Here is a 20,294-nt window from a genome sequence, read left to right as displayed (position 1 = left end):
TTCCATACATTAATTCCTCCAGGTGTTTCTCCCATATTTCGTCATAGAACTCTCCCTGAATATCGATCATAAATTCCTTAGGAGTTCCTACAGAAATTCTCATGGAAATGCCTAAAGTAATTTCTCTGAAAATTTATTTGGTTATTTCTTCAGATTTCTTCTTCAAGACCTAAAATTTCTCTCGAGCAATTATATAATTTACCCAGAAATTTCTCCATAATTTCTTCGGGAAATTGCTTTGAAAGTTGCACCTGCAATTCCTCAAGGTATTATCTATATTATAATTCTTTCAAGAACTGCTCTGGAAAATTCCTCTTTCAGAAGAATTTACAATTCCGGAGGATTTCTTTTACAACTTTTTTAGGTCTTCTGAATCGTAGTTTTATAAAAACACACACCGTCAGTTTTTATTTCTGCAGCTCGGCAAAAATCCGCACAGCTGTGCGCCAGCAAAAATTAAAACTAATATTTCAGCAAAAATGACGTTTGTTAGCTGATTTTCGGCAAAATATTTGCTGATTTTCAGCTATTTTGACAGAAGAGGCATTCCACGGGGGCATGTCAGTCGATCCTGAGCGACCATTTCGAAAATATTTGAAACTCTGCACAGTTTTTCAATTTCATCTAAATCGTCATTTTTCGATATCAAATCTTCATATTGAGTCACGACTAACTTTTCAAAAGGGTGTATGTGAAAATGGTTCAAAAATATTTAAAAAGCTGCACAGCAAAAACGGAATGTTCGATTGTTATGATTTTTTAGCAAAGTTAGACAACTAAATGGTGATTCTTAAGAAAATGTGCACAGTAAAAAAAAATTTTTTTTGCCTTTAAAAATATCATTTTTGTCACAAAACTCAAATATCTCAAAACCCTATCTTTTTCGAACGTAATTTTTTTAGGGAAAACGGTCCATTATATTAGCTATCTACCATAAAAATTTGGTGATGGTAAACTAATAAACAAAAAAGTTATGACATTTCAAACATTTCACAATTTTCAAATTTAGTAAAAAAAATTTGTTTCTGTGTAAGTTATTTCGAGAATTGCAGTTTGATGCAGATTTTATTGTTAAGGGACGTGATTTAAACAAGTTGTTTTCATGATATTTTGATTTAATTATTCATAGCATCTATAAGAAACTTAGACACGATCCAGTATTGTGATCAAAAGTATTGATAGTGTCATAATTTTCATTGCACGTGACTGGCGAAAAATTCTTTTAATAGTGTTGAAACCTGTTGATAATAACGTTGATAGAAACATATCAGAAATGTTATTTTTAAGACAAAAGCTGCAAAATCAAAGATTTATATACACGTGTACGTCTATAGTTTACCTTCAACAGTTTACCTTCAACACCAGTTTACCTTCAACAACAACAAATGCATGATAGGTACATACCATGACAATGCTCACGAAAAAGCAAAAAAATTACTACTACTAAGGTTGTTAAAGATCTTATAGTAATTTTTTTCTTCAGTCAAGCAAATGACACCAAACTAGTCAGTAAAAACTTAAAAGTGATTTTGTTTATTGAAATATTACGAACAACATGAGTAGCCGCTTTCTCAACTGTTGTAGGCCGTTTGATGGAAAAAAGTGTTCAAAAGAGTTACGAAATCTCACCGAAAGCACCATAGATAAACTGAAAGCGACTGGTTATGCTCCAATGTCCACATTGAATACAAATTTACGCATTTGCACGTCCTGCCGTCTAAACGTTGACAAAAGAGCAATCTGTATATCATCGGTTGAGCAGAGCGCAGGAAGTTCGAAAACGACAGCAACTGAGGAATTGCCAGATGTATCGACAACAACTGAGGAATTACCAGAAGTATTAAGTGCTGAGAGCCTTGCCACCGTACCATCAGCGAAACCTGTTTCAACAAATCAATCGGAAGATGAGTGTATCCAAAAGGTCAACATCGAACGCTTTAACGAGGGCATAGCTGGGATAAAAGTGACTCCGATTAAATGGAGTAAGATGGACTACGTTTATTACCCGGAGAAAAAATACCGGGAAATAAAAGAAGCTGTACGAAGAAACCTCTTCAAATTAGGTCCTGATGATGTGGAAAAGACAGACCACGATGAGGTAATTATAAATATGAAGGAAAGGTGCTCGAATGCAGCCACGACAAGGAAAGAAAAATTATTGATTTTGTCGATGCTGCCAAGTTCGTGGTCTATTCAGGATGCCATTGATGAGTTCAAAACCAATAGAAATACAGTAAAAGAGGCAAAACAATTGAAGAATAACTGTCTTTCAACCAAAATACTAGGTCTAGTACTGCATTAACAGATGAGACAAAAGAAATAGTAGTTCAATATTTTGAAGATGATGAAGTAAGTCGAGCTATGCCTGGTCAAAAGATTATGTATCAGTAAAAAAGATGGAAAGCGTCAAGCAATCCAAAAACGATTAATGATGACGACTTTGAAAGAAGCGTACAACGCTTCAAGGAAATTCACGATAATATTAAAATAGGTTTTCCTCATTTGCAAGGCTTCGCCAAGGCAATGTAAGCTTCTTTCCAATTCAGGAACACATAATGTGTGTGTGTGCACAACCCATGAGAATATTAATCTTATTTTACATAGTTTGAAAAGAATCAATTTAACAAAGGATATTAAAATGTTAACTGGTAGTCTTTTGTGTGAAAATACAACATCAAATTGCTATCTACGATCTTGTTCGGATTGTCCAGATTCTTCATCATTGGAAAATACTTTATTCGCTGAGTTTGAAGAAAAATATATTGATCAGTTATCATTTGAGCAATGGGTGACCACGGATAGGTGTGACATAGAAACTATTGTAAAACCTGTAGATGAGTTTGTGTCATATTTTTGCTTGAAATTTGAAAGTTTAATCCCTCACGATTTCATTAAAACAGAACAATCCAGCTTTTTAAAAAATACGAAAAATACATTACAAAATGGTGAATTTTTAGTCATTTGTGATTTTTCTGAAAATTACAGCTTTGTATTGCAAGATGAAGTGCAGTCCCATCACGTACAACGTACAACAAGCTACAATTCATCCATTCGTTATTTATTTTAATGGAAGTACGCAAATTGAACACTTAAGTTTTATTATAATTTCCGATGATTTAAGACACGATTCAGTATCCGTAAACTTGTTCATTGAAAAAATGATTAACTTTTTACGCGTTGATAAGCATAAAGAAGTCAAAAAGATATATTTCATGTCTGATGGAGCAGCGTCGCAGTACAAAAATCGTAAGAATTTTTCGAGCCTATGTCAATTTAAATCAATGTACGGAATTGATGCAGAATGGCATTTTTTTGCTACATCACATGGCAAAGGTCCTTGTGATGCTATTGGAGGAACAATAAAGCGCATGGCCACAAGAGCAAGTTTAGCCAAAGAACGTGAGCATCCAATTAAAACTGCGAAAGAACTTTTGATTGGGCAAATCGTAGAAAAGAAAAGATTTAACCAAATTATCATTTTGTTTTACTACTACTGAAGAGTACGAAATAAAGGCTTCAGAGCTCAGCGAGCAATTTAATAACGCGAAAACGATCCAAGGAACCCAAAAATTTCACTGTTTCATTCCATTGTCGGAAAATAAAATTAAAGCAAAACTATACTCAAACTGTGCTGATAATAATTCAAAAGTGTTCGATATTTTAAAAATTTGAATAAAATAAATAAAAATAAGTATTAATAAACTGTTTTCATGATATCATAACCCATACCAAAATTCAAACCCAAAACTCTTAGAGTTTCTATAACAACATTGTGTAACTGCCACATTTAATTTAATACTTAGGATAATATTAATTCATTTTTATTTATTTATACATATAATATTTATACATATAATATACATAATATCGATGAATACATAAATATGGAATATCATACAAACAACTTGTTTAACTCACGCAAGGCCTTTAACAATAAAATCAGCATCAAACTGCGATTCTTGAAAAAAAAATACACGGAAATTTTTTTTTGTTTACTATATGTGAAAATTGTGAAATGTTTGAAATGTCATAACTTTTTTGTTTATTAGTTTACCATCACCAAATTTTTATGGTAGATAGCTAATATAATGGACCGTTTTCCTAAAAAATTACGTTCGAAAAAGATAGGGTTTTGAGATATTTGAGTTTTTGTGACAAATGATATTTTTAAAGGCAAAAAAAATTTTTTTTTTACTGTGCACATTTTCTTAAGAATCACCATTTAGTTGTCTAACTTTGCTGAAAAAATCATAACAATCGAACATTCCGTTTTTGCTGTGCAGCTTTTTAAATATTTTTGAACCATTTTCACATACACCCTTTTGAAAAGTTAGTCGTGACTCAATATGAAGATTTGATATCGAAAAATGACGATTTAGATGAAATTGAAAAACTGTGCAAAGTTTCAACTCAATAGAAAATCATGAATTAAAAATTTTCTTAAATTTTGATGCTGTTGCTTGGAATCGCTCAGAAATCTCGGCAAAAAACATGTTTGGTGGGGCACGGCTGTGCGAATCTCGGTAAAAGTTCAACTTTTTGCTGAGATCCCGGTAAAAAAATTAAGTGTGCATGAATATTAATGCCTGGCACTATTTCCTTCTAAGTTCCAAAAACTTTGAAACCAAACCCACAACCAACAGTAGACACTGGATCACAATAACGTTTGCGTTGTGCGTTTATTTAACAACAATAATGATTAAAACAATAATGGATTTAAAAATGCATGGTCTATTGCTCATCAGATATTTTTAAATAAAGTGAGAAAATTATTAAAGAAATTAGTATTCAAAAAGAATATAAAACGGCTATAACAATTATTATAACATTCTTCCATGAGTTTTAGAAAACTAGAACCATACATCTGAATTTCTAAACAAATCCTCTTTGAAATAATATTTAAGGTTCCCCCAAACACACGCGATGCGACAGTCGCGACGCGATTCTATCACTTGGCGACAGCGGTTCTGTCGCCGTTGGTATGGAAGCGTAAATAGAACAATGCCTGTAGCGACCCAACGATAGAATCGTGGCAGCTATTGTCGCCGTCGCAGCGATGATATCGCTTATGTCTGGGGGAGCCTTTATAATAAAATAGGCAAAAAAAAACAATATGCAAGCTTTCTCCAGGAATTCCTTCAACAATTGCTCCAGGCATTCTATTCGAAATTCTATCAGGGATTCTTTAGGAATGTCTCCAGCAACTATTTCGACAATGTCTTCAGGAATTCCACCATTAATTTCGCCGGGAAAATAATTTCGTTCTGTTTCTCATACAAATTTTTGAAAAATTGCACTTAGGCAGTTCCTAAGAATATTCCGTGGAAATTCCGTAGAATTGCCAGTAAACATTCCAAAGAATTTTGCGAACAATCTTCGAATTTTTTGTGTAAATTCCATAAAATGTCCGTGAAAGTTCCGAATAATCTCTTGTGAAAATTTCAAAGAATTCTCCAGGAATTCCACCGAAAATTTATACAAATAAAACCGAAAATAAAATAAAAACAATGGAATTTTCGGAGTAATTCCTAGATTAATTCCCAAGGAATCCTTAAAGAATTCCGGTGGAACTTCAAGATTTTCACTGAGAGATCCTCCAGGAGCTTCTCCGAAACTTCGTCCGGGAGTTCCTACGGGAATTCTTTCAGGAGTTCCACCGGCAGTTCCTCCAAGAATTCCTCCAGGATTTCCTCCGAGAATTATTCCGGAGGAAACGAGCTTTTTAGGTCAATCTCCAATTATAGCAGCTACTGCTAGAACAGTCAAACTGAAGGTATAGAGGGGATAGAAATGGAAACGGTATGTAAGTCCATTTCCAGTTCTAGCGATTGCTAGAACATAAGAAATATAGAGTAAGAAACAAAGTAGTAGAATGGATCGGACCTGGAATTGAACCCACGACCTCTTGCGTATGAGGCAGAAGCAGTAGCCATATGACTACCAAGCCCGTTGTAGGCTTCTTCAGGAATTTATATAGAAATTCCACCAGACGTTCATCCGAGAATTTCTCTGGAAGCTCCTCAGGGAATTCTCCGGGAGGTCCTCTGATGATGATAAAAAAAAGGTTTCTGCTAGACGAGCTTTGTCTATAAGATGAATTCTCCGAGATTTTTTTCCGAGAATTCTTCTGGTAGTTTCGCTGGCAGGTCCTCCGAGGGTTCCTTTGAAAATTCTCCCAGAAGTTTCTTCAGAAATTTCTCCGGAAGCTTCTTCGAGAATTCCTCCTAGAGTTCCTCCGGGAATTCCACCGGCAATTCATCTGACAGTTTCTCCGGGAATTCCTTCGGGAGTTCCACCAGTAACTCTTCCAGGAAATCATTTGGGCTTTCTTTAGAAATTTAGCTGGAAATTTCTCTTGAAGTTTTTCCGATAGTTTCTCTGGGAGTTCCTCCAGAAGGTCCTCTAGGAATTCTTCTAGGAGTTCCTCCTGAAATTCCCCCAGGAGTTCTTATGGGAGCTCCTCCGGCAGTTCCTTCGGGAATTCATCCGGGAGATCCAACAGCAGTTTCTACGAAAATTCCTCCGGGAGTTTCGACAGCAGAGTAATTTCTGGAGGAATATCTGAAAGAATTCCCGGAGGAATTATCAGAGGAATTCTCGGAGGAGCTGCCGGTGGAACTTCTGGAGGAATTTCTTGAAGGACTACAGGAAGAATTTCCGGAGGAAATCCTGGAGGAGTTCCTGAAGGAATTTTTGTAAGAACTCCTGGATGAATTCCCAAATGAACTTCCGTAAGAAATCCAAGAGGAAGTCCTGGAAGAATTCTTAAAGGACCTCCCTCTCTCCGTAGTAAATGGAGAAATTTTTGAAGTTTTTTTTTTTACGTAGAATACGTCTTACGGGAAAATATAGGGGGTCATTCAGCAGAATCAAATTTGAGACCGTCACGAAAAGTGGTCAGGAAGTATGAACTAATAACTCAGCTATCTGCCAACCGATTTTGATGATTTTTATATCAACTATTTTATATCACTATTTGATTAACACTTTGACGTATTTCGACCTCAACATCAAGACCATCTTCAGTGTCTCGTACTTAACTCGACTCAGTCGATTCTTCTTGTAAGAAGAATTTCCAAATTTGAAATAATTTCTTTAAATAATTTGGAAAACCTGACTAATATCCTGGTGAATTCTTGAAATGCCTATCAAATTTCGGAAGAATCACTGGAAAAATATGCAAGATTTTTTTTTAAGATATCCATTAAAATTGCTGAAAAATCATTTTGAATTCCTAAAGTATTTCTTGTATGTTCTGGATGAATCGTAGTCGTTATTCCCAAACGCATTTTTCGTAGAATTATTGATGGAAATTTTCTTGAGGAGCAGTAGTTCATATAGGTATTGACAAAAATATTGTTTGATGTATACAATAATAAAACGATGTCACGCCGCCACCTACGACTAAACATCTAGACCAACATTTAAAAAGGGCGTAACAGCCAAAATTTATTCCTTCTGATTCTTCGTCTACATATATAGCTATATAGGAATCAGAAGGAATAAATTTTGGCTGTTACGTCCTTTTCAAATGTTGGTCTAAAAATGATCTGTCAGGCCGGCCCACAGGTCTAAGGCACACATATAAGGTGTACAAATCTAAGGCTTCTAATCCTGCACACCGCTTTCTCGAAATAAAGAAATATTTGGCTTATTCGGAAAATAATAAATTGGATCAAACAAATTAGGCAACTTGTCATAAGGAGAGTTTGTACTATTCCATTTAATTCGGCTACTTTATTGTACCTTTACCAGATACGTATTTCGACCTAAACAGTAAGGCCTTCATCAGTGGCTCGTACTTGACTCGAGTCGAGTATTTAAATGGAATAGTACAAACTCGTCTTATGACAACTACCACAAAAAGCTTAAAATAATTTTCGTACCAAATTAGGCAAATTAGATGAATATTGAACCGGTTAAATTTTTTATTCTTAAAAATGAACAATTTAAAAATAAAAATAGGAAGATCTGGTTGAATGGATCGCTCTAAAAAATTATGGAACTGCACAAACTAAGTAAATGCAAAAAATGTAGAATTGAAGGAATTTTTTGGTACCAAGCCTACGAAACTATTTCATTCGTTGTTTGTTCAATAATAGAATCGAATTAAATATTTAGTGCGGTCTACATTTCTTATTGACTAAATGTTTCAACCTAATGAGAATATTTCATATCTTTGACAAATGAAAAATATCTACATAGGTACTATTTTATGCAATAAAATAAAAAAAATATGGAGTAGCAAATACCAATATTGCCTCGAGGACATATACATATGCTACAGATTCTTTAATTTTATTGCACGGTAATGATCCCAGCCGGAAGGACCAGTTTACTTTAACATTTTGATTGGGCTGACACAATCTAACCGCAATCAAGCTCACACAAAGATTGCTTCCATTCCGTTTTTGGCACGTCCTTGATGAAGGAAGATGAGACTGACAAAAAACACACACAATATTCCAAGTCCTACGCGCTAAACTCAATCCAGTGTGAACTCAATCTAAAACTTGTACGTTTCAAAAACGAATGCTTTGGGTGCTGCTGCTAACATGCTGTCGTCGTACTTCCACCATCTTCAATTCTGTGATAGTTTTGGAGACGTGAGAATGGGATGGGGGATGTTGCAAGACCAAATTTACTTCGTAAACAATGTTCCAAGACGTTTCGTTTGCTCCGCACTGCGACCACTCAGGCCGCTGACTAACAAATTCTCGAGAAAACGTCTCCCCGGCGCAGTGTGTGACGATGTCGTGAATAATACGATGGTGTCAGTATCGGTGCTGCCGCAGCAACCGTTAGATCGAAATCCTCCCAATAGCCATGAATCATGTTTGGGCAGGGGATGACGTGTGAAATAGAAGAAATTCTATTTTGAGAGGTACCACTTGAAGGAATCAAGACTCGAATTTGTTTTGAAGGCATAAATCTTCGGACTACCGATAACAGACATCCGTTGGCTTTCCCATCATCTATGAAGTTGGTGGCCACCGCCCGTCAAATGTGTCATGCTGCTCGCATTCCTCCTCATACGTAGCGCGGTCCCCGTTCGTCGCGGCACTTGTTTGAGTGTTCGCGAAACGCGATTATCGTCCGTGGTTTGAGTGACACAGAGCCCCACACGCCCAGTTTTCTCAGACTCGCGGTTTGATGATGGTACAGCAGCTACCTTCCATACTAGTCACATTCGGTTCCATTTGTATTCAAAAACTATCGGACTGGCTCACCATCAACCGGGCAGCAGCAGCACGTTAGCGCTCACAAATACCAACCAAACCGAACGCGAGGGGCCAGCAGCAGCAGGGTCGGCGTTGATTCGATCATTCGCTAACAGGTTTTCTCGTCGCTGACTGACTGACTGAGCGGGTTGACCGTCTCGTTGTGGTGCACTCTCGCAATGACAGCACCCTCGTTCTACGAATGCGGACCAACAAATGGATGTGAGAAATTCTTGGATTTCCACTGGTTTCATTTGCGGCATTTTTCTCGTGGCAAATTTGTAAATAAAGTGTTTCGTTGTGACCTTACGAGTTGACGGTCGTGATAAAGATTATGTCATGGCTATTTAAATCGACTTGGCTGTCGGCGAATCGTCACATCGGGATGATCGGTGTTGCGAGCTGTGCGACTGTGGTTCACGAAGAATTTTCAAGGTTGGGACGGGTGTTTCGTTCTTTTTTCGACATTTTTTGGACAGAAAAGTTTAATGTAGACTGTTAGTCTAGAGAAAAACATTGTGATTTTATTTTAATCCTGATGTATCAGTAATAATGGCTATGACAGATTCTGTTTAATTATTGTTGTTATTCAAAGGATGATAACGAAGAACCTATTTATTTATCTTCGATTAAACATTGAACCAGGTTTGAAAACAAATGGGTAAGCACCACTTAAGAGTTGAGCGGTGTTGAAGAATTTGATTCCAAGATATATTTTCATCGAAAGGATTTAAAATGTTATTGTGATCTTCTTCTTCTTCTTATTGGCATTACATCCCCACACTGGGACAGAGCCGCCTCGCAGCTTAGTGTTCATTGAGCACTTCCGCAGTTATTAACTGCGAGGTTTCTAAGCCAGGTTACCATTTTTGCATTCGTATATCATGAGGCTAGCACGATGATACTTTTATGCCCAGGGAAGTCGAGACAATTTCCAATCCGAAAATTGCTTAGACCTGCACCGGGAATCGAACCCAGCCACCCTCAGCATGGCCTTGCTTTGTAGCCGCGCGTCTTACCGCACGGCTAAGGAAGGCCCCGTTATTGTGATATTATCCATTAAAATTGGTTCCCGTAACTGGGGTAACAATCGTTCTGAAGGGTGCTATTAGATCATCGCTCTTGCCGACAGTTTAGAGGTCGATCCGGAGACGAGCTAGCCTAGGACTGAAAGCCTCCTTAATAAAGATACTAAAAGAAATTTAGGGGTCGGATAAAATAATCGTTCAAAATGGTCTCTTTAGTTTTCTTGGCCTTAGATACATTCCTTCCAATAGTTTCTTTCTAACTAATTTAATCGAAGATACTAGGCCATTACAGAATGTCGACTCAAATTTGAGAATAAAATTCCCTGACGTTCCCTGACTTTTCAGACCATTTCTCAAAAAATACCAGGTATGAAAAATGTTTTTTTAATTCCTAGAAGCATATGAAAATTCCTGCAAGTTTGAATCCTTGAAGTCCATACGAGTTCCTAAGCTACTGAAAAAGCCTAATAACTCTTAGTAGCAGTACATTAAGGATTTGTAGAGAATCGAAGGTAATTGGAGTCGTTCACAAAGACTCAAGAATGTACGAAGAACTCCTGAAAGGTTACCATACCTCAGCATTACTCACAACTGCTCAGATTTGGCTGAGGTCCCCCTCCACCTTCCAGAGTTCTCACGGACTCCCTGGAGTCGCAGTAGTAGTTCCAAGACTACTTACGGACTTCTTCAAATCGTTGACGTTTTGATGATCTTTAGGAAATTAGTGTAAAATGTTGCATCATTTGACACGATTTTTGAACTATTTTAAAACAGCTTCTAGAAATCCTTTAAATTCCCTTTAAATTCATCCTGCCCATAGTGCGATCGGGCCGATTTTCAATAGGACACAATAAGACAGGATTCTCCGTCGAATGCAATTTGTCGCGAGCAAATCGGTTAGCTTAAGTGCCCAAAAAATAAGTGAATTATGCGATCGGGCCGATTTTCAATAGGAAACAACGGGACAGATTTCCCCGTCGAATAAAACGTGTCGCGAGCAAATCGGTTAGAGGTAAGTGCCCGAAAAATGAGCTTTTTGCACTGGTTTTACGTGTAAAAAAATGTATTTTGGCCACAATTCCTTCGGAAGTTCCTCCAGACATTCCTTCGAAAGTTCCTCTAGATATTCCTTCGGAAGTCCCTCCATATATTCCTTCGGAAGTCCCTCCATATATTCTTCCGGACGTTCCTCCAGGATTTCCTCCGGAAGTTCCTCCCAGAATTCGTTGGAAAGTTTCTCCAGGAATTCCTTTGGAACTTTCTTCAGGAATTCTTTTGGAAGTTTCTCCAGGAATTCCTTTGGAATTTTCTCCAGGAATTCCTTCGGAAGTTTCTCCAGGAATACCTTCGGAAGTTTCTCCAGGAATTCCTTCGGTAGTTCCTCTAGGAATTCCTTCGGAAGTTCCTCTAGGAATTCCTTCGGAAGTTTCTCCAGGAGTTCCATCGGAAGTTTCTTCAGGAATTCCTTCGGAAGTTTCTTCAGGAATTCTCTCGAAAGTTCCTCCATGAATGCCTTCGGAAGTTCCTCTAGGAATTCCTTCGGAAGTTTCTCCAGGAATTCCTATGGAAGTTTCTCCAGGAATTCCTTCGGAAGATTCTCCAGGAATTCCTTTGCAAGTTTCTTCATGAATTCCTTCGGAAGTTCCTTCAGAAATTCCTTTGGAAATTCCTCCAGAAATTCCTTCAGAGGTTCCTCCAGGAATTCCTTCGCAAGTTCCTCAAGGAATTCCTCCGGAAGTTCCTCCAGGAATTCCTCCGGAAGTTCCTCCAAGAATTCCTCCGGAAGTTCCTCCAGGAATTCCTCCGGATGTTCCTCCAGGGATTCCTCCGGAAGTTCCTCCAGGAATTCCTCCGGAAGTTCCTCCAGGAATTCCTCCGGAAGTTTCTCCAGGAATTCCTTCGGAAGTTTCTTCAGGAATTCCATCGGAAGTTTCTTCAGGAATTCCTTTGGAAGTTTCTTCAGGAATCCTCTCGAAAGTTCCTCTAGGAATTCCTTCGGAAGTTTCTCCAGGAATTCCTTTGGAAGTTTCTCCAGGAATTCCTTCGGAAGATTCTCCAGGAATTCCTTCGCAAGTTTCTTCATGAATTCCTTCGGAAGTTCCTTCATGAATTCCTTCGGAAGTTCCTTCAGAAATTCCTTTGGAAGTTCCTTCAGAAATTCCTTCGGAAGTTCCTCCAGGAATTCCTTCGCAAGTTCCTCAAGGAATTCCTCCGGAAGTTCCTCCAGGAATTCCTCCGGAAGTTCCTCCAAGAAATCCTCCGGAAGTTCCTCCAGGAATTCCTTCGGATGTTCCTCCAGGAATTCCTCCGGAAGTTCCTCCAGGAATTCCTCCGGAAGTTCCTCCAGGAATTCCTCCGGAAGTTCCTCCAGGAATTCCTCCGGAAGTTCCTCCGGAAGTTCCTCCAGGAATTCCTCCGGAAGTTCCTCCGGAAGTTCCTCCGGAAGTTCCTCCGGAAGTTCCTCCGGAAGTTCCTCCAGGAATTCCTCCGGAAGTTCCTCCAGGAATTCCTCCGGAAGTTCCTCCGGGAATTCCTCCGGAAGTTCCTCCGGGAATTCCTCCGGAAGTTTCTCCAGGAATTCCCCCGGAAGTTCCTCCAGGAATTCCTCCGGAAGTTCCTCCAGGAATTCCTCCGGAAGTTCCTCCAGGAATTCCTCCGGAAGTTCCTCCAGGAATTCCTCCGGAAGTTCCTCCAGGAATTCCTCCGGAAGTTCCTCCAGGAATTCCTCCGGAAGTTCCTCCAGGAATTCCTCCGGAAGTTCCTCCAGGAATTCCTCCGAAGTTCCTCCAGGAATTCCTCCGGAAGTTCCTCCAGGAATTCCTCCGAAGTTCCTCCAGGAATTCCTCCGGAAGTTCCTCCAGGAATTCCTCCGGAAGTTCCTCCAGGAATTCCTCCGGAAGTTCCTCCAGGAATTCCTCCGAAGTTCCTCCAGGAATTCCTCCGGAAGTTCCTCCAGGAATTCCTCCGAAGTTCCTCCAGGAATTCCTCCGAAATTCCTCCAGCATTTCATCCGAAGTTCTTCCAGGAATTCCTCCGGAAGTTCCTCCAGGAATTCCTCCGGAAGTTCCTCCAGGAATTCCTCCGGAAGTTCCTCCAGGAATTCCTCCGGAAGTTCCTCCAGGAATTCCTCCGGAAGTTCCTCCAGGAATTCCTCCGGAAGTTCCTCCAGGAATTCCTCCGGAAGTTCCTCCAGGAATTCCTCCGGAAGCTCCTCCAGGAATTCCTCCGGAAGTTCCTCCAGGAATTCCTCCGGAAGTTCCTCCAGGAATTCCTCCGGAAGTTCCTCCAGGAATTCCTCCGGAAGCTCCTCCAGGAATTCCTCCGGAAGTTCCTCCAGGAATTCCTCCCAGCTCCTCCAGGAATTCCTCCGGAAGTTCCTCCAGGAATTCCTCCGGAAGTTCCTCCAGGAATTCCTCCGGAAGTTCCTCCAGGAATTCCTCCGGAAGCTCCTCCAGGAATTCCTCCGAAAGTTCCTCCAGGAATTCCTCCGGAAGTTCCTTCAGGAATTCCTTTGGAAGTTCCTTCAGGAATATTCCTCCGGAAGTTCCTTCAGGAATATTCCTCCGGAAGTTCCTCCAGGAATTCCTCCGGAAGTTCCTCCAGGAATTCCTCCGGAAGTTCCTCCAGGAATTCCTCCGGAAGTTCCTCCAGGAATTCCTCCGGAAGTTCCTCCAGGAATTCCTCCGGAAGATCCTTCAGGAATTCCTCCGGAAGTTCCTCCAGGAATTCCTCCGGAAGTTCCTCCAGGAATTCCTCCGGAAGTTCCTCCAGGAATTCCTCCGGAAGTTCCTCCAGGAATTCCTTCGGAAGTTCCTCCAGGAATTCCTTCGGAAGTTCCTCCAGGAATTCCTCCGGAAGTTCCTCCAGGAATTCCTCCGGAAGTTCCTCCAGGAATTCCTCCGGAAGTTCCTCCAGGAATTCCTCCGGAAGTTCCTCTAGGAATTCCTCCGGAAGTTCCTTCAGGAATTCCTCCGGAAGTTCCTCCAGGAATTCCTACGGAAGTTCCTCCAGGAATTCCTACGGAAGTTCCTCCAGGAATTCCTCCGGAAGTTCCTCCAGGAATTCCTCCGGAAGTTCCTCCAGGAATTCCTCCGGAAGTTCCTCCAGGAATTCCTCCGGAAGTTCCTCCAGGAATTCCTCCGGAAGTTCCTCCAGGAATTCCTCCGGAAGTTCCTCCAGGAATTCCTCCGGAAGTTCCTCCAGGAATTCCTTCAGGAACTCCTTCGGAAGTTCCTCCAGAAATTCCTTCTTAAGTTTCTCCAGGAATTCCTTCCAAAATACCTCAGGGAATTCCTTCGGAAGTTTCTCCAGGAATTCCTTCGGAAGTTCCTCCAGGAAATCCTTAGGAATTTTCTCCAGAAATTCCTTCGTAAGTTTCTCCAGGAATTCCTTTCGAAGTACCTCAGGGAATTCCTTCCGAAGTACTTCCAGGAATTTCTTCAGAAGTTCCTGCATAAATTTCTCAGCAAGTTTCTCCAGGAATTCCCTCGGAGGTTCCTGCATAAATTCCGCAGCACGTTTCTCCAGGCATTCCCTCGGAAGTTCCACCAGGAATTCCTTCGGAAGTTTCTCCAGAAATTTCTTCGGAAGTTTCTCCAGGAATTCCTTCGGAAGTTCCTACAGGAATTCCTTCGGAAGTTCCTACAGGAATTCCTTCGGAAGTTCCTACAGGAATTCCTTCGGAAGTTCCTACAGGAATTCCTTCGGAAGTTCCTCCAGGAATTCCTCCGGAAGTTCCACTAGCAATTCCTTCGGAAGTTTATCCAGAAATTCCTTCGGAAGTTCCTCCAGGATTTTTTTCGAAATTTCCTCCAGGAATTCATTCGGAAGTTTCTCGAGGGATTCCTTCGAAAGGTTCTTCCAGGAATTCCTCCGGAAGTTCATCCAAGAATTCCTCCGGAAGTTCCTCCAAGAATTCCTCCGACAAATCCTCCAGGAATCCTTCCGAAAGATCCACCAGGAAATCCTCCGGAAGTTCCTCCAGTTCCTCTCGAAATTCTTCTGGAAGTTCCTCTAGGAATTCCTCCGGAAGTTCCTCCAGAAGTTCCTCTAGGAATTCCTCCTGAAGTTCCTCCAGAAATTGCTCGGGAAGTTCCTCCAGAAATTCCTCCGGAAGTTCCTCCAGGAATTCCTCCGGAAGTTCCTTCAGGAATTCCTCCAGAAGTTCCTCCAGGAATTCTTCCGGAAGTTCCTCCAGGAATTCCTCCGGAAGTTCCTCCAGAAATTCCTCCGGAAGTTCCTCCAGGAATTCTTCCGGAAGTTCCTCCAGGAACTCTTCCGGAAGTTCCTCCAGGAATTCCTCCGGAAGCTCCTCCAGGAATTCCTTCGGAAGTTCGTCCAGGAATTCCTCCGTAAGTTCGTCCAGGAATTCCTCCGGAAGTTCGTCCAGGAATTCATCCGGAAGTTCGTCCAGGAATTCCTCCGGAAGTTCCTCCTGGAATTCTTCCGAAAGTTCCTCTGGAAGTTCCTTCAGGAATTCCTCCGGAAGCTCCTCCAGGAATTCCTCTGGAAGTTTCTATAAGAATTCCTCTGGAAGTTCCTCCAGGAATTCCTTCGGAAGTTTCTCCAGAATTTCCTCAGGAAGTTACTCCAGGAATTCCTCAGGAAGTTCTTCCAGTAGTTCCCCCAGGAATTCCTGTAGAAATTTAACCGGGAGTTCCTCCGGAAGATACTCCCGGAATTCCTCCAGAAGCTCTTCCAAGAATTCCTCCAGGAGTTCCTCCAATAACTTCTAAAGAAGTTCCTCCAGGATTTCTTCCAGAAGTTCCTCAGGAAGTTCTTCCAAAAATTCCTCCATGAATTTATCCGGGAGTTTCTTCAGGAATTTCCCAGGAAGCTGCTCCAGGAATTCCTCCGGAAGTTTCTCCAGCAATTTTTTCGAAAGTTGATTCCTTTGGAAGATCCTCCAGGGTTTTTTTGTGGAGTCCACAAATTTCCCATGGAGTTTCTCAATAAATTTCTCCGTGACTTTTTCCAGAAATTCCCATCTGAAAAAGTTTTAACGGATTTTCGGAAATTCCAACACTTCTTCTTCGATAGCACTACATTCCAACTGGAACTTGGCCTGTTTTTCAACTTTCAATCGAGCTCCTCATCTCCGAATTGGCAATCCTATGCCTTTGCTAACAAGACTAACTGAAGACCATATTAGCTAACTGGAGCTAACTGGGGGAAATTCCAACAATAATTCCTTAAAAAATCCCCCAAGAACATTTCGTAAATTACTTCCAAAAATATCCAGAAATTAAGACTGAATTACTTTCAAATTTCGCAAGATCCCGTATGATAATCTGAAAATAATAATGAAAATCTTTCAGGAAATCTTTGGAAGTTCCTTCAAGAATTGCTAAATAAATTCCATTAGAAATTCTTCCGGTTATTTTTCAAGAAATTTCTTCTGGAATTCTTCAGACAAATTCTTCGAGGATGCCTTCGGAAATTCCTTTCAAAATTATTTAGGAAATGCGCTTATTAATTTTAGAGAGCGGCATAGGTGCAAGAAATTCCTTTTGAATTATTCAATTAGAATACAAATGAAATAGACATTTAAATAAATCGTAATTAGGTTTAATTCAAATATTTCTTTTAAGTGCTTTACTAAATTTCTGACCGAATTTAATCAGCTCCAGATTAAATTTGCATTTATTTTGATAAAATTTAAAGGAATAAACTATTTTTCTATTTTCAGTTGAAAAGGGTTGAATTACGAGCTCAATGATGATTATTAGAACAAACGTAGAAGAATTTCACGAGTAACTAAGAGGATTTTGATTATTCTCAACCCATTCGAGCAATCAACATTTAGAATTTGCATAACGTTCTCCATGAAACTACTTTGAATCAATTAATATCAATAAGCTCAACAAATTTCAAAAAAGTTTCCCCAAAAGTGGTTATGTTGTAGTGGTATCAGGAGGGACCCATCCCCGTATCCATATCCCAATGTTTGTGTTTACTGCACCTTATTAGCTATTCCGGCGGGGAGCCACTGCTGGTTGCTGCTGCGTTCTTCGTCAAACCACAAAGCACGATTGGTATCTGCTGCTGCTACTCGCGCCACACACACCTTTTCTTCAATGACGACGGCGAAGGTGATTATTTTTTTCCCTTTTTTTTCTCTTCGGTGTCACACTTTTATTCCAGCACTATAGCGCTCACCAACACCAACAACACTCACTATTTGAATGGAGCGCTGCTACGTTTCAGGAAAAGCATACGCGCACTTTTCCGCACTAAATTGTAATAAATTTGCTCCTCACTTGTCGTTTTCTTATTAGAATCTAGAACGTTTATAGGGAAAAACAAAAATTGCCTAATGAAGAAAATTTAATAACAACACCTTTTGATTGTTGATTGTTCCACTTGTATTGCGAAAGCCAATTACAAAATGCTACATTGTTCAATTGTTTTCCGTTCCATTAGAACATAAATGCACCTTGATTCAAACAAAAAGTAATCACTGCATTTTCTTCATTTGTTTTAGCACCTTGACATCCGCATTATTGAAACCAAAACGTACGCTTCGATCTTCTTTTTTTGGCTGTTTAACTTGTTTCTTTTTTGTGGGCAGATCTGCGTCTTCACCACGTATGAAACGAATTTTGAGGTTTTCACACAATGGGACAAGAGTATCAACGGAAAGGGACATGAAAATTTTAAACAAAACTTGTTGCCTTTATGTATGTGATTTAAAAAAAATACTGTTCATATCAAACGAGCAGGATTACGTTGAAAAACCCTTAATAATCCACATTCCAGATACATTCCATTATAACTATCAATTTATTTGCATTCATTTAAATGGATTGCAGTAACTTTTTTGATTTTGTAATACTGTTAAACTATCAGTCTATCTAAATGTAATTATATTTTAAGACAGTTGGTTCCTTGACCCGATAAAAAGTATGTATATACTAACTGGTTATCGTTAAAAAGAAATAAACAATTACAATTACAATTTTGAAATATTTTTAATTAAGGAGGGACCTTTGCGGAAAAAAGTTATGTAGCCATAACTTTCTTGTTCTGTTCAAAAGTTGAATTTCCATTGATAAAAACAAATACAATGAAGAAAGTTAATTGAAAACTCATTCAATTCCAGTTCCTACACTTTTCCCATTTTGCACCACTGTGTTCCGAGCGTCGCGAACCGCGAATAATTCCTGTTCTTCTTTTTCTTAGTTCGCGACGATGATTAATAACTCGATTGATGATGGAACACTACGCTCGAACTCGTTGCCTGTGCTACATTGGCGTCAGTCTACCTTTTGCCCCAATAAAAACAGTGCACTAATGAATGAATTTTCACGCAACGATGTTCCTTTGTGCGTTCCACGCAGAACTTTTTTTCTCCCGAATCAAATTCACCGAAAAATTTGGCTCTCGTTGTTTTGAACCGTTCGACTTTCACGCGATTCTCTTCACCGTCGACTCCACACCCCAAAAACTCAAAACAAGACAACACAGCGGTGCGACCGAGAGGGCAGGTGAGCTCACCGCGGACCAAACCCCAAGCGGGGAAACAAGATAGATACAAGGATACAAAAATACGCACGAACACAAACGCAACGAAAATCGAATAAACCGGGCCCGGGTCAGTGGGGGAGGCGGGCGCGGTAATGCACTTCACTCACGATTGGTACCGTTCGCTTTCAATCAACGAAAACACGTCCACTCGGCTCAGCGTTCGCGATGCGATTGAGAATGGAAACCGTTGTTCCGTTGGCGTTCGGTGCCGGTCGTTGATGGCGCAGTCGGATCGGCTTCGGACATTGATACAGGGTGGTACAAGATATTGATTTTATTTTATTTAACTTTAAACCGCCGATTATTGGCGGAAATCCACAAATAATTTTATTTAGTTTTAAGATTTTAATGTGCGCACATAACCAAGACGTACTTAAAAGAAATAAGCATGAGCAAGAGCATGAGCAGTGTTGGCGAAAATACAAATTTTCAAATCTCATCCACGATTCAAATCAAGCGCGAGACAAAACCCACCCGACTCATGGCCCAGAGAATCGTCCATGATTCGACTCGTGATTTGCATCATTGCGTGATTTCTGCGTGTTCTTCTACGTTAAATTCATCGGAATAGCTTTCTTTACTTAAGCAATGGATAATAAATCCATACGTAAACATAAAATATGCCCCGATTGGAACTTTCGTTTCCCTGTCCTGTGTCCAGCGAGATCACCATTTCTGGTTGGAGGAGGTAAAAATGCTGTGGGGAATTATGAAGATTCGCGTTCGGAGATGGATATGGTGCCCGTTATGTGGTGAAAGTTCGTGGTAACAATAAAGTGCAGAAATTATTGAAGATGAAGTTAGTGTTTGTCAGATGGTACCTTGGTTTTTGCCATAACTTACAAGGTTTTTTCTTTACGTGCAGAAACACACAAAAGCACAGTCAAACTCAATTTGATGTGTCAGAGTTTCTAACCCCTTGCCATCGAATCTATAAACTGCATAGTTCATTAACGACATTACCGTAAATTGAAAAGATATTTTAGTTATAAGATAAAGATTGTCGCCGTCGTCGCTGTCCAGAACATATTTTGCTGGCGAGGATGCTAAATGTCAATGAAGGAAAAATACATACGATTTGACAGTTCGGTACCCAACATGTTTCGGACAGCAGAACAAAGGGAACCGAAGCGACAATCATTAACTTGTAACTAAAATATATTTTGTAAATTGTTATTGCAAAAATTGTCTCTTAAAATTTGTATATGAATAATGCAAGAAATACTTACTTGATACTTGATACAGCTCTTCGATGAACCTACGCCGAATGGAGTATCCTTCTCCACTGGACTTGATCCTGGGCCAATCGCTTCCAGTCGCCCTGAACATTGAGCGCCCTCAGGTCATCCCGCATAATCAATAACAGCATACAATATTGTCACAACTTCAAAAATGATTTATGAAATATATTCACCGTTCGTGATAAAGTTATTGAACAGTTGCACATTAATTATTTTCCATCAACGAATTATAAGTTATTGTGAATCTACACCATCTCTTGATGTGACTCTTTGTTATG

The 20,294-nt window shown here is 39.8% G+C and overlaps 1 protein-coding gene across 18 annotated transcripts in view; it reads right to left on the bottom strand.

The window, feature by feature from the left end:
- LOC134204742 (protein 4.1 homolog) overlaps window positions 1–18,941 on the bottom strand; it is a 131,126-nt gene extending 112,185 nt beyond the window's left edge. For 7 of the 18 annotated variants that reach the window (XM_062679555.1, XM_062679557.1, XM_062679550.1 and 4 more), the window contains exons 1-2: window positions 18,617–18,934; window positions 17,211–17,529 (exon numbers count right to left, since the gene is read on the bottom strand). The gene's annotated coding sequence lies outside the window, so the exon portion shown is untranslated. Of the gene's footprint in view, window positions 1–17,210; window positions 17,562–18,513 lie in introns of all 18 variants that reach the window. The other 11 variants (XM_062679551.1, XM_062679548.1, XM_062679553.1 and 8 more) reach the window with 11 other exon arrangements.
- Window positions 18,942–20,294: the final 1,353 nt, after the last annotated feature.

The sequence above is a fragment of the Armigeres subalbatus genome, unplaced genomic scaffold (genome assembly GCF_024139115.2).
Source record: "Armigeres subalbatus isolate Guangzhou_Male unplaced genomic scaffold, GZ_Asu_2 Contig857, whole genome shotgun sequence".
NCBI classification, from domain to species: domain Eukaryota; kingdom Metazoa; phylum Arthropoda; class Insecta; order Diptera; family Culicidae; genus Armigeres; species Armigeres subalbatus.
This window is presented reverse-complemented; position numbering and strand designations above follow the sequence as displayed.